At 41.4% G+C, this 13856-nt stretch overlaps 1 non-coding gene across 1 annotated transcript; it reads left to right on the plus strand.

Annotated features, from left to right (window-relative positions):
* The first annotated feature begins 13782 nt into the window (after window positions 1-13782).
* On the plus strand, window positions 13783-13856 carry Trnan-guu (transfer RNA asparagine (anticodon GUU)). The gene has a single exon. It is a non-coding gene; the product is annotated as a tRNA-Asn (tRNA).

Here is a 13856-nt window from a genome sequence, read left to right on the forward strand (position 1 = left end):
TTTGGTTGCCGTCGGTGACTCCAAAGCCTCTCTTGCTCTAACAGGATTAACTGTTGTAGGGTAACGTGAAGTACTGTTTTCTACCCATGTAAACTATGTGAGCGTTAGCTCTTCTACTTGCCGAGAATTTGACATCTTCAATTCCCACGACTTTTTCCCATCTGACCTTGTAGCTCAGTCGGTAGAGCAGCGGTAATCTTATCCGAAGGTCGTGGATTCAATTCTCACCCTGGTCAGAGTTTTTCTCTGTCCTTGTGTGGGCCCATTTCCATTAGTAGGGCTAACGCTCACATGGTTCACATGGGTAGAAAACAACACTTCAGATTACCCTACAATAGTTAATTCTGTTGAAATATAAAGTGCTAAACGGCCAACGTTTGCAAAAATGTAACCCTTTCCCTCTTGCTTTAGCTGGCCGTAATGGCAACACTGGCTAAAACGTCACTTAAGAAAAACTTAGTGCTATCCTAACTATTTCGCGATGATTGCACCTTAATGTATATATCCTTGCAGTTATCTGGACAGTTTAAGGAATGGTCCTTATTGGAGTTGAGCCTGCAAGCACATTTTCTTTTCTTTAAAACTACATACAAAAGAGGCTTAAGGGTCAATTCAATACAAAATGACCCCTTAGCCTCGTTCATGTAGCAAAACCGCTCATAACTCCGATAACGGCTATTGTTGCTTACAGATTCCTGAAAGATTCAGGTGGCTCTAACGTGATTCCTCTGCGATCCACCAGAATTTTCCAGGCGTCTGTAAAGAAGTAATTGCTCAAATTGTCCAGATAAGTGAGAGGATCAGTTTTCCCTTTCGATTCCGTCTTAGTCGCGTTACCCTTAGTTGCGTCTAACCCTAACCTATCATGAAAATGGATCAATGTGAACGGTTTCAAAGTAACGGTAGAAAATGTGCGGTTCATTGTTTTTTGACAAGTTGTCGTCAAAACCTGAAATTTGGTGATTTCACATTGTTGTTTTGTTGATTACAGCAAAGAAATGTGCTTAAACGTGTATTGCACTCGTAGCAGGTTTTTTTCCCCTTTTTTACCATATTGCTTTGTGATGTAGTCGTTGCCGTAGTCTCGTCGTTGCTTAGTAAGGTGGCTCAAACCAGTTTCAACAATTTGGAGGGCATGTTCTTATTAAGATTTAACTCTGTAACGCTGTTTCAGACGGCAATCTTATGGTAAAAAATGAAACGCCAATAATTGCTTAACAAGATACACTCATGGATATGACGCAATTGTTTACCATGGCAACAAAAGAGCCATGCAAAGACGCCCCTTATTTAGTCTTAAAACGCTAATATCTCAAAAACGAACTCGATCGGCGACAATATCGAGCAACGTCTCAAATGAGAGAGGAAACGTTAGAACTAGATATGACATCGGATTACAGTGCGTTCATTTCTTCCATTGTAAAGTCCACCCAGTCCAAAAACTGGGATTTCAAACTTTTGTTACGTGACCACGTGCACCCAAATAACAGCTGTGCAGAGCACAGCAAAACGAAATTATCTCCATTCATCTCATAACTGTCCGATTGCCTAAGGGCATACATTGGCAAACTGTGAGCGGAGAGAGAAGTTGAGTTCGCACATGGTGCGCAATGCATTCGTTTACTGGAACACGCGCCACTAAAGAAATTTGTGATATTCTCATCATTGATGATAGCCCATTGAGCAAAGCCAGGTTGCAGTCTTTTTACCCCAGAGCATGCGCTAGTTACCATGCCACAAAGAGTCGCACGATAAGCCAGTTCGGAGTTTCAAGAAACGAATGTACGCGTCGGGAAAAAACAAGCACATAATTGTTTTTTTTTGTTATCGTAAATAGCTGCAAGAATTTGCATTAGAAATCTTTTGTGTTGTTAATAAAAACTTGCTTTCATCCCGACGCGCGCACGTTTTTTGAAACTCTGAACTCGCTTATTTGCTATTTATTTTTCTTTGTCGCCAAGGTTACTCAGCATTTCACGAGATCGAGGCAAGGTGATCCGAGGGCGCCGATCTCAACGGGATACCCCGCATAACGACCCGAATAGTGTATATGTTGTGGTTTAATTTTGTTTTTGGTTTCAAAAGTTCTTTTTTTTTTCAAACCAGTTTCATTTTTTAAACTGGTTTAATCTTTTTAGCACATTGCCCCTTTTAAGATATTTGGATATCTTTCTGTAACAGGAGCCCATCTGGAGCGTGCAACTTCCATACAGCGTCTGTGAAACGGCGTTTTCACAAGTAGGTTTATTTTTAGACTAGCCCTTCCCGCGAATTAGGTCAAAAAACAAGGGCAGTTCCGGTTCGGTGACCCTATGACGTCAGCTTAATTTCTTGTAATTGGTCATCGGGCTCCTGTGGGAGTCTCATTAGCGGGAAATTCAATCTAAAATAACCTTACTTGTGAAAACGCCGTTGCACGAAAATAGGTAAGTTGCACGCTCCGGGTGATGGGCTCCTGTCTGTAATTAATTTTATGTGGTATGTATGAAATAAACTAGAGATTATTATGATGGATTGTTGCTTCCGATGCTATCAAAGACAATAATAACTATTTATGCACGTGAACAGTAATTCTTAGAGTTTAGGGTTCAATTCTCAGTTTTGTGATAAGGATTAAGCTCTCAGTCAATTAGGTTTACGCACTTATTTGAAACAGTTAGCATTTCAAAAGGTCATGACAACTGCAGACTGCCTACAAATAGTGCTGATAAACATTGTTTAAGTCTATAAAGCACCCCTTTCAAATAGCGCTGAGAAGCACTTAGTATTTAAGTCTAAACCCATTTTAAAACGGTTAGCTTTTACTGCGAGTTACGGTTAGTCTGCAGTCTGCAAGCGTCAGACACTGCATTCTAGTTAAGGGATTGGCACGCATTGTAGTGATAATCAAATTGGGGTGATCACTTATTTGCCGTGTTTAGTACAGAGGGCACGGAACAACTAAGGAGCGCAGGAAATTCGACGCCATGAGGCCCGTCGAATGATATACATAAGGTGAAATTTTCCAACCAAATGGTAATGAATTATAGGTAAAAAACCAACCGCCCCACTGGATATCAAAATACGTGCGACTTTCTTTAGATAGCAAGAGGTGGTCATACCCCGACTTGTCGTCCAGGACTGTCTGATAAGAATCCTTGAAGAAATACCGGGGTAAGTCGGTCACTCCATCATACGAGAAGGGCTTCTCCAGCATCCAGAGATTTAAGAGCGCATCCAGGGGTAGACCAGGCAGGCGTGCTACATGTGATCTCACGGATTGCCACGAAACTTGATTAGAATTTAAGATTTACTCAAAAAACTAAAAAACCCAAAGCAGTTTGCATTTTGGACATTTCCGGGGGGAGCTAGACCACCCCCCCTGGTTTTGTCACGAAAATCTAAGAAAAAGTACCCTTAAATTAACTAAAAACGGAGTGCTCTCAAATTTAGTGCTTCTAAGCAATGACAATTTGGCTTTGCATGTAAATTTGCATATCTTTCCTGCGTTCAAGGGAGCGGTAATTAATCAATTTGATTGATACCTTGTCAATCAAGAGAGGTTAATAATTAACCATGCATTTCGGCTTCCCAAAAATAGCCAGTTTCAAGGCAAAATATCTCTAATGGCCATTTCGCTACTGTAAAGATTATAGCACCCTAGTTAAACTCAGTATTTTCGCTCTTAAAATCAGCAGAAAAATTTTTGGGCAACGCTATTTTTTCGCCGCGAACATCGACCAAAAATCTTACCTAGCGAGTGACAATTTTGACTTTCCGTTGAGTTATAATTGAAACTTAAATTATTGTCTTGATCTTCGATTCCGTTAACAATAAATTGTTTAGCTTCTGGAAAGATCGATTAATTTATAAAGAAAATAACATAGAGAAAATGTCAATCGAATGGGTAATTTTATTACTGTAACATAATTAATGATCGCAACAACATACCAGCGTGTCTTGCTGATGAGCGCGGAAGTTCATCGAGTTTTTAGCCACTTAATAAAATAGTAAAGAAAAACAAATGCCTTAATTGTTCCACAGTTTTATCGCCTATGATAATTGTGTTCTGATTTCTTCGCCGTCAAACCAGGCAGAAACCGTCAGCTGTTTCACTGGCGTGACAAGAATTCTGACACCTAATTCCTTAAGGAAATTCTTTTGTTGGTACTATTTGGCACATATTTAATTCAAAAAGTAACTTTAACGTATCGAATTTGAAAACACCTGATTGAGAAGCCGGGTAGAGGACAATTTTTATTTGATACAGAGTATTAAAATTTAACGAGTTCAAATTGTGTGACAAGTTACACAGCGGTGGTCGATTGCAATCTTAGCCTCTCGCGGGATTATTCACGGCTCGCACCATGGCTCAGCTTTGCTGTTCCTTTGGGGCCCATTGTGATAGCAAATGTGACCTTTCTTCCCGGCTTCTTAGTCAAAATCAGCTGGTACCGCTTAGTATTTGTAAAAATAACATAAAGCCCCATTTGAAAGGGATCAAGGTAGCGCAGACGAGGGCTTTTTCCGAGAAGGAGCTCATACTAGCACGTGTTGGTTTGTTGGACACGGATGGTGACCAATTTACAATTTGCCCCAAACATCGGGCTGAGCTGGGCGTTAAATTCAGACCAGTATCCACTGCATGGTCATCGGAAAAGCAAACCGGACAGAGGAGTGAATCTCAAAATGTCAAGGGAAATCAAGGCGAAGAGGAATACAGTTGTTCCAATTGGTGCAGGTAAAAGCTAATTTGATATACGCACGACCGCAGTTGAGTCTGAAACAAAATCAAAGGCTATGGAGGCCCTTTCTGGTCAAAATCGATTGATATATTTTGCAACCAGTAATACGTATTTTGCAACTCTGATTAAAATTTATTTTCAATCTCTTTTTATTTCATTTTATTTTCATTACACAATTGATATTTTTCATATTGCCTGCTAATAATTTGCTTTAAGTGTAACTTTTTTCGCGTTCCTGGGGAATTTTTTTAGTCCTTTTCTCCTAATAAATTTTTTGCATGCGTTTAAATTATTTTTCGATGGCCTTGGAATTAATTTTTGATTCCATGATGCATTGCGATCTCCTCATTTCGGACCTGCCATTTCTGTAGCAATATGGCGGAGGAAAACAGTTGGAACAAGTTGCTTGCATCCGGCGCAAGTAACGCAATTGAGGAAATTGACCGAAGAGCAACGAGGCAATCATAGTTTGCTAGTACCCCGAACTCAAATGCAAGCAATTCTTCTCATGTTCTGACTCAACTAAGCAGTGTATCTGCGCCAAGAAAGGCCGAATCCCAGGGAAGAGCATTGACCCGGTTGAGAAGATTCCCTACCCTGAACAGCTGTAGCTCTTCTAGTAGTGGATCTGGGAGGAGATATGGTGCAGTTGGGGACCCGAGACGAAATTTTGTAGTTAAAGACCTGATAATTGTAGGCGTTCAAGTTGATAAGACTCCGCTTGGACGGCACGACCGGTTGAAGTTGGAGCAAAAAGGCTGCGTGGTAACAGGATTGAGTATTGACAAACGATGGAGGGAGAGCGGGATCTATGATAAGGTCGTGGCTAAATTTTCGGCAGACTGCAGCGATTTAGAGTTTGAGTTTGTTTAAAACGCCGGTGGGGTTGTAGTAAAGCCCAACCGTTAGCAATCGGCATTAAAACTGACACCAACATTCTCCTGAGGTCCAACGCCTCGACAGTTTGTGTGACTATCTCAAGGCGATCTTGATGGTGAGAGCGACTTAATCGGCCTTTTGATATCTCTTCTGGCGAAGTGAGTGGAACAGGAGACCATTCATTAGACACCGATTATATGGAAGAGAGCACAGAACATGCTGGTAGGAACATACTGGTCCTCTGGTAGGATTGACCTCACAACTGATGAAGAAGGCACGCAATGCATCATGGAATCAAAAATTAATTTCAAGCCAGCGAAAAATAATTATACAAAAAATTAATTTGGCGAAAAGGAATAAAAAAATTCCCCAGGAATGCGAAAAAGAGTACACTTAAAGCAAATTATTAGAAGGCAATGTGAAAAATATCAATTGTGTAATGAAAATAAAATGAGATAAAAAGAGATTGAAAATAAATTTTAATTATTGCAAAATAAGTATTACTGGTTGCAAAATAAATCAATCGATTTTGACCAGAAGGGGCCTCCATAGCCTTTGATTTTGTTTCAGACTCAACTGCGGTCGTGCGTATATCAAATTAGCTTTTATCTGCACCAATTGGAACAACTGTATTCCTCTTCGCCTTGATTTCCCTTGACATTTTGAGATTCACTCCTCTGTCCGGTTTGCTTTTCCGATGACCATGCAGTGGATGCTGACATTTCCTTTTAGGTCTGAATTTAACGCCCAGCTCAGCCCGATGTTTGGGGCAAATTGTAAATTGGTCACCATCCGTGTCCAAGAAACCAACACGTGCTAGTATGAGCTCCTTCTCGGAAAAAGCCCTCGTCTGCGCTACCTTGATCCCTTTCAAATGGGGCTTTATGTTATTTTTACAAATACTAAGCGGTACCAGCTGATTTTGACCAAGAAGCCGGGAAGAAAGGTCACATTTGCTATCACAATGGGCCCCAAAGGAACAGCAAAGCTGAGCCATGGTGCGAGCCGTGAATAATCCCGCGAGTGGCTAAGATTACAATCGACCACCGCTGTGTAACTTGTCACACAATTTGAACTCGTTAAATTTTAATACTCTGTATCAAATAAAAATTGTCCTCTACCCGGCTTCTCAATCAGGTGTTTTCAAATTCGATACGTTAAAGTTACTTTGTGAATTAAATATGTGCCAAATAATACCAACAAAAGAATTTCCTTAATTAGGTGTCAGAATTCTTGTCACGCCAGTGAAACAGCTGACGGTTCCTGCCTGGTTTGACGGCGAAGAAATCAGAACACAATTATCATAGGCGATAAAACTGTGGAACAATTAAGGCATTTGTTTTTCTTTACTATTTTATTAAGTGGCTAAAAACTCGATGAACTTCCGCGCTCATCAGCAAGACACGCTGGTATGTTGTTGCGATCATTAATTATGTTACAGTAATAAAATTACCCATTCGATTGACATTTTCTCTATGTTATTTTCTTTATGAATTAATCGATCTTTCCAGAAGCTAAACAATTTATTGTTAACGGAATCGAATATCACGACAATAACTCGCTAGGTAAGATTTTTGGTCGATGTTCGCGGCGAAAAAATAGCGTTGCCCAAAAATTTTTCTGCTGATTTTAAGAGCGAAAAACTGAGTTTAACTAGGGTGCTATAATCTTTACAGTAGCGAAATGGCCATTAGAGATATTTTGCCTTGAAACCGGCTATTTTTGGGAAGCCGAAATGCATGGTTAATTATTAACCTCTCTTGATTGACAAGGTATCAATCAAATTGACTAATTACCGCTCCCTTGAACGCAGGAAAGATATGCAAATTTACATGCAAAGCCAAATTGTCATTGCTTAAAAGCACTAAATTTGAGAGCACTCCGTTTTTAGTTAATTTAAGGGTACTTTTTCTTAGATTTTCGTGACAAAACCAGGGGGGGTGGTCTAGCTCCCCCCGGAAATATCCAAAATGCAAACTGCTTTGGGTTTTTTAGTTTTTTGAGTAAATCTTAAATTCTAATCAAGTTTCGTGGCAATCCGTGAGATCACATGTAGCACGCCTGCCTGGTCTACCCCTGGATGCGCTCTTAAATATTGCACATCATGACACAGTCTCGGCTTTGTAGGCTCAACTGTTAACGGTGAACCAAATGAGGTGGAGTTACTTGACCAACCTTGCCCGCTAGAGAAATTGCACCGGATTTCATTCCACTTAATAGTGTTATTCTGACAAATTCTCGAAACTGTTTGCACGATACGTTATTCTTGAACAACCTGTGCGGAGGCTGATCGGAATCGTAACGCTCCCCCTTGAATGTTCCTTTAAAATGTCTGAAATATGGGAATATTGACACTTTATTCCCAATCCACGACAACACCTCTTCCCGGTGTAAAGGAGGAGCTAATTTTGCAATTTCTGCCCAATTAGCACCATGTTTATGGAGCTCCCCTGTCACAAAATGATCAGGATCTCGGAACAGTAACTCATTTACATGTCCAATCACCTCCCCCTTTTCAACTAGACAAGCTTTCTGGCCCGGCCGGCCATTTCCTGTCCACTCACTGCTGACCGATAGGGGGTTTCCCTTTATGTCTACCCATTGTATCGCCCTTGCGCATATATCAGCATTATAGATAAGGCTATCAAAGTTATCATCTTTCAGTCCCATGACCAGAATATCTCCTAAAAGGGGAAAAAAGAAAAGTAGTAAGAGGGGATGTTATCTTGTACAAAAACCCCGTACTAGACAGCAGAGAGAGGACAGTTTTGACCCAGTATGACCAGGAGGGTTTTGAGATACCCCGTTTTCAAAACTGTCAACTCTCTGTGACCAGACTACAGACAAAGTAAAATACGGGGAAGTGAAAAGAAAGGGATATTCGCACCAAGGGCAAACCAAAAAAGGGGAGGAAATAGGAGTTTGAATTTAAGTACGTATAGAAGCATTTATTTATTTCGGTCCTCCACTATGTTTAGAGGCACACTCGACTACCCTGATGTGAAAACTCTGTGAACTGAACAAGACGGCTCACATCGCATTAAATCAAACAACAATCGACTCCTAGATCCAATTTTTTGTACTTGCTACAATCAAGAAAGAGAAAGGAAAAAGAAAAGAAAAAAGAAACAACGAATGTCTTGAACAAAACAAACACGCGTTTTTTCCGTCTAACTCCAGATTTTATTACTTATTGTCTCTAGTACGACCACGGGTCGCCGGGGGCAGTTGCTGCATATCCCTCCTCGCGTAACACCTCGCCATAATGTGGCCGAACTTTCCACAAAAATAGCATTGGACTGGAGCACTACTCCTCATGCCACGCCCCTTGTACGGAATATTACTGCTACGGCTACGGTGAGACAAACCAGACCATGGGCTCCGTGAGCCCATCGCTTTCTCCACCTTTGCGACAGCTTCATACACTTTAGTGTGATCTTTATCCCCTAGGAGGCGTAGAACCAGCGCCCGGAAGTGCTCCTTTGGAAGGTCTACTTTACCTCTAGCTGTTTGGTACACCAAACGGTAAAATTCACGTTTCTCATCCTGATTATCCCGGGATGTATTCTGGAGGGTTTCTAAGATGTCTATCGCCTCATACTTATTGAACTCAGAGAGTGGCCGTGATGCATAATCCAACATCTTCCTTATTAAAGTAGCCACTGAGAGCCTTGTCAATTCATCAAGTGACTTTTGGAGGTCAGCAAAGGTTTTCTTTAGAGTCTTAAAATTAAAGAAAAAAGGAGAAGGGAAAATGACTTAAATGTATAACATCACCCTCACATACCACTCAACAATCCCCGAATAAGGCAAAAAACCATGCCATTCTACGGTGAACTCTCAACCCACTGCTCTTTGTTACCATGGTGAACTCTCACCCCTTTGCCTTTATATAGTGAACTCACATCTCTTTCCATGGTGAACTCTCACCCCACTGCTCTTTGCTTATGGTGAACACTCACCCAATTGCTTTTTTTCTCATAGTGAACTCTCACCCCATTGCTCTTTATCATGGTGAACTCTCACCCCATCGCTCCTTTTCTCATAGTGAACTTCCATCCCATCGTTGTTTTTCATGGTGAACTCTCACCCCACTGTTCTTGCCCATGGTGAACTCTCACCCTATAGCTCTTTTATTTTATTTATTTTCCTTTTTTGTTTGTTATCTTTTGTTTTGTTTGTTTTTGTTCTTCTCTTTTTTTCATAATAAATTTTTTTTGTCACCCCATCCGAGGTGAAATTTGACACCGTTTCGCAGCTATTGTTTTGCTTTGGAAAACTATCACCTTTGGGATTTTATAGAAAACAGCAAAGAAATACCAGTGGCACGCCTCCGCCCCCTCCAGTTATTGCACGAGGCATTTCCGACTATTTTCGAAGGACATTTCAATTAAGAAATCTTAAGGAAAATTCAGTAGTTAGTTGATTATTTTACCCATCTGCCGAGTTTTCTCTGCAGCAAGCTACAACACAAGCAGGGGGTTTACAATACAAGCAAAGACCAAGACTTCGCAAACTCTGTTATAACATCATCATCATCATAACAAATCTATAAAAAATAACCGGGAACTGGGGGACTAGTGATACTGAAGACTGACACTGTTTGGGGGGCTTTTACTTTTCTTGCCGTCAAGGCCTAGCCAAACGGGTCCACCGAACGCGTTAGTGTAACATCAACCAATATTGTTGAATCGAACATGTTGCACTCGTTTGGCCACCATGTTGTATGATGTTGGAAGTTGTTGAACGAAGTTTGATTTCCATCAAACATCGTCTTCAACATCATCCAACGTTTCTTTTGTTCTAAGGTGTGAACAACAGTGTTGCATTCGTGCGGACATCACATTCAACAGTGTTGCACGCGCGCTATCGGTTTTCATGGTGATGGTTAATTCGTTGCATCTGTTTCGCGAGTTGCCACGTCACTTCAAACTACGGAATGGTGAACGCGCGCAGCCTTGAATGTCTGAGCGACGAAAGCTTAAGCAATCTCTCTTCGAACAGATAGCCCTTCTTGTGTTCAAAGCTCTCAGGGGTATGGCGCCAATGCATCTGCAGGATCTTTTGCAAGTCAAGACCCCGGGACGCTTCTCTCTACGGAGTGATGCCCTGGGTCTCCTCAAGGTTCCTTACCCCTGCATGGTTCAAGACGTTTGGAGACCCAGCATTTGCTGTTGCAGTTCCCAGATTCTGGAACAGCCGTCCTCTTGCTGTACAAAGAGAGTTACTCTATTGATAATTTTAAAAGGAACTTGAAAACGCCAACATGGCGAGAGATTGTTTTCTAAGGATTCTGGGTAGATTTTGGTTTGACCCTTGAGTCCAAAATTCTGGATCCAACATGTTGCATTCGTTTGACAAACCTCTTTCGACTCCAATAATGTTGGAGGTGTTGGATCCGTTTGGCCAGGCCTGTATGGGTTAATCAAAAGATACTGGAAAGACTCACACAAAAGGACACCAGTTTACTTCGAAATTTAAAAAACTTGGCCTCATTTTATAATGCCTAAAAAATTTAATACCTCCATGGAATAAGGATTCCAGGATTTGAGCTGTACGCAAGGACGTACGTGCTTATATGGACGCTTCGCCCCTGGTGACCAACGGGCCGTGCAGGGAAAGCTGCCGTCACGCCCACTGTGTTGCAAATTACTTGAGCGAGAGTTGAAAAGAAACCCTACCACTTGTCCTAATGTGGTGTTCTATGTCTAAATTTCTCATTGTTAATCACCACGTGACTGAAGTAGCTGAGTTGAGGCAATTCGCGTTTAACAGCTACCGATGCACAGACCCAGACGGACAGAAGGAAAGTGCATTTTCTTCGAATTGACAACATATGATCAATGGTCTTTGGAGATTGCGGGACTGCAGGTTGTTGGGCTGGAATAAACATGGTGTAGCAGTCTTCAAAATGAGAAACCTGGAGTTGTGGTCGTTTAGCTTCAGCTATAGGCTCCTCAAAAATGCATTTTGTTTTCGGCAGGACTTGAACCTGCGACCTTCCGCGTGTGAGGCGGACGTTTTTTTTTTCTTTCTTAAAGGCTCAAAAGAGCTTTTTATTTACAAGTAGAAAGAAATAGATACATAAATCAAATACTAGTAACAAGCAGAATCGTGATAAACTCTTACATCGTAATTACTAACGCATTGTTCTCTAATTTTACAAATGCATATCCAATGCACCATACCCCAGGAAACAAATATTGCGTTCCTTTTGACACATAAACCTCAAACTGAAAACGGATAATCGACTTAACAATAGCTCTAAAAATTGAAAGTATCGGGGTAACTTCCTTGTTAACTCTGATATTAAGCCGCAGCCTTATGAATTGAAAAACGAGCAATCGTTAAGCTCCAGTTAACTAGATTAACCACATTCTTTGATAGTTGAATACCCTATTCCGGAATCCATCTCAAGAGCTTTATCCTGGTGGTAAGACTTAAACTGCTTCCTGAGTGATCTTGTCAACAAAGACTTGCACCTGGTTCCAAAATGACATACCACGGGACATTCAACCAACTCATGCCCGATCGTTTCCATGACGCCACAGGCATGACAGTTTCCCGATTCATAAACACCCATTCTATTCAGTCGCAAGGCAGTGTGCGGTTGGCTCAATGGGCTGGCATTGTTCCCTGAATGGCGTCCAATGTTAAGGCCCCCCTTGAAGCTGAAACTTAGTACGCCAGTAATCAAGCCCAGGAGTCGAAATTTGCTCACTTTTATGAAAATGCCGGTAGAAATGGCGAGTCCTGCAATCAAGAATACTTATGGGATGTTTTCCAGGTGTTGATGGTAAGATAGAAAAACTTGGCTGATCAGTAGATGGAGACACAGAGTCACCGTTGATTACTTTCAACTTCCACTTCGCAGGAATGGCTCCGAGAACTTCACTCAGCTCACGTGCAGTCTGATTAAAAGTACGATCTCTGCAGGAGTCATGGTCCATAAGAATCTCATGCACAGCCTTGACAGGCAGAAAGCCCGGGACAGTTTCATAGCAAATGTCTTTAACACGAACGAGGCCACATGAAACCCAGTCTCTGAAAAAGAGAGGCTTGATATTAACATTGATAAGCTTGTTCCTAAACAGTGGTTCCGCCAAAATATCCGACAAAGAATCAGGAACATCCGTACGTTCACGATAACATTTGTGCTTGATCCAAGCGCAAAGAAGCTCCCTGTGAAAAGGAGGAACGTTACTGTCGATATCACGTGGCGCAAAGTCCGTAGCAAGGGTCAATTTACCAAGGTGCATACCTGACACCCTCCAAAAATAAGCAGTAAAATCTTTCCAATGTGCTTCCTCTCCAATTAACATTCTACGTAGAGTATAAAGTCTAAGTGCATAAATTTTTGAGTCGAGTCTGGCAATCTTAAATCCTCCTTCCTTAAGAGGGAATGCCAAAACGTCCCCGTTCACAAGCGGTGTTTTGCCAGACCAACAAAAGCCTTTTCAATTTGTGTAACTGCCCAAGGTGGTATGGAAAGTGAAGTCGCACAATACCAAAGGGTTGAGGTTAGCAGACCATTGATGACTAACGTCTTTCCTTTATAACTCAGACGCGGATAACCACTACACTACGAAAACAGGCACGACTTTGTGAGCGGTTAAAGATTTACGGAATGTTGAGAATTATGAAATTAAAAAGGATCACTGTGCTCTCAAGTGATCCAAACTTCACAACTGCACTCTTCTGATGTAAGGCTTTTCTTTTAAGAATGCAAAAAGCGTATTTAAAATCAGGCTTGCTTTTAAAGTTTCTTTGTCTTTGGTGTGTGTGAAACTCGAAGATTCTTGCGGAATAGAGCTGTCACCGTGAAATGGAACATTAAGATACTGGAGTGTAAGTGAACGGAATAAATGTTCTCAAGGGGTTACCACTAGTGCAACAAAATCAAAGGAACGTTAAAATTGTCTTCAAAGACGTTGTGGGCTGGTTGTTTTGTCGACAGCTGTTGGAAATAATGAAGCAAGTGAGGCATGAGTAGAAGGAAATCAAAGGATCGTTAACAACACGTTCTGAACTGGTTGTTCCTTTTCTCGACACTAATACTTTCATGTTTGAAAAGGACAAGAAAAAATGTCCGCAGGAATTTAGAAGGCTCATCGCATAGTCGTGGTCAAGATTGAGTGGAACTCTATCCAATCTTGTCCTCGGCCAAGCGGTCAGACCTGTCTCTGTGGCGCAATCGGTTAGCGCGTTCGGCTGTTAACCGAAAGGTTGGTGGTTCAAGCCCACCCAGGGACG

This window comes from Montipora capricornis, chromosome 12 (assembly GCF_036669925.1).
Source record: "Montipora capricornis isolate CH-2021 chromosome 12, ASM3666992v2, whole genome shotgun sequence".
NCBI classification, from domain to species: Eukaryota; Metazoa; Cnidaria; class Anthozoa; order Scleractinia; family Acroporidae; genus Montipora; species Montipora capricornis.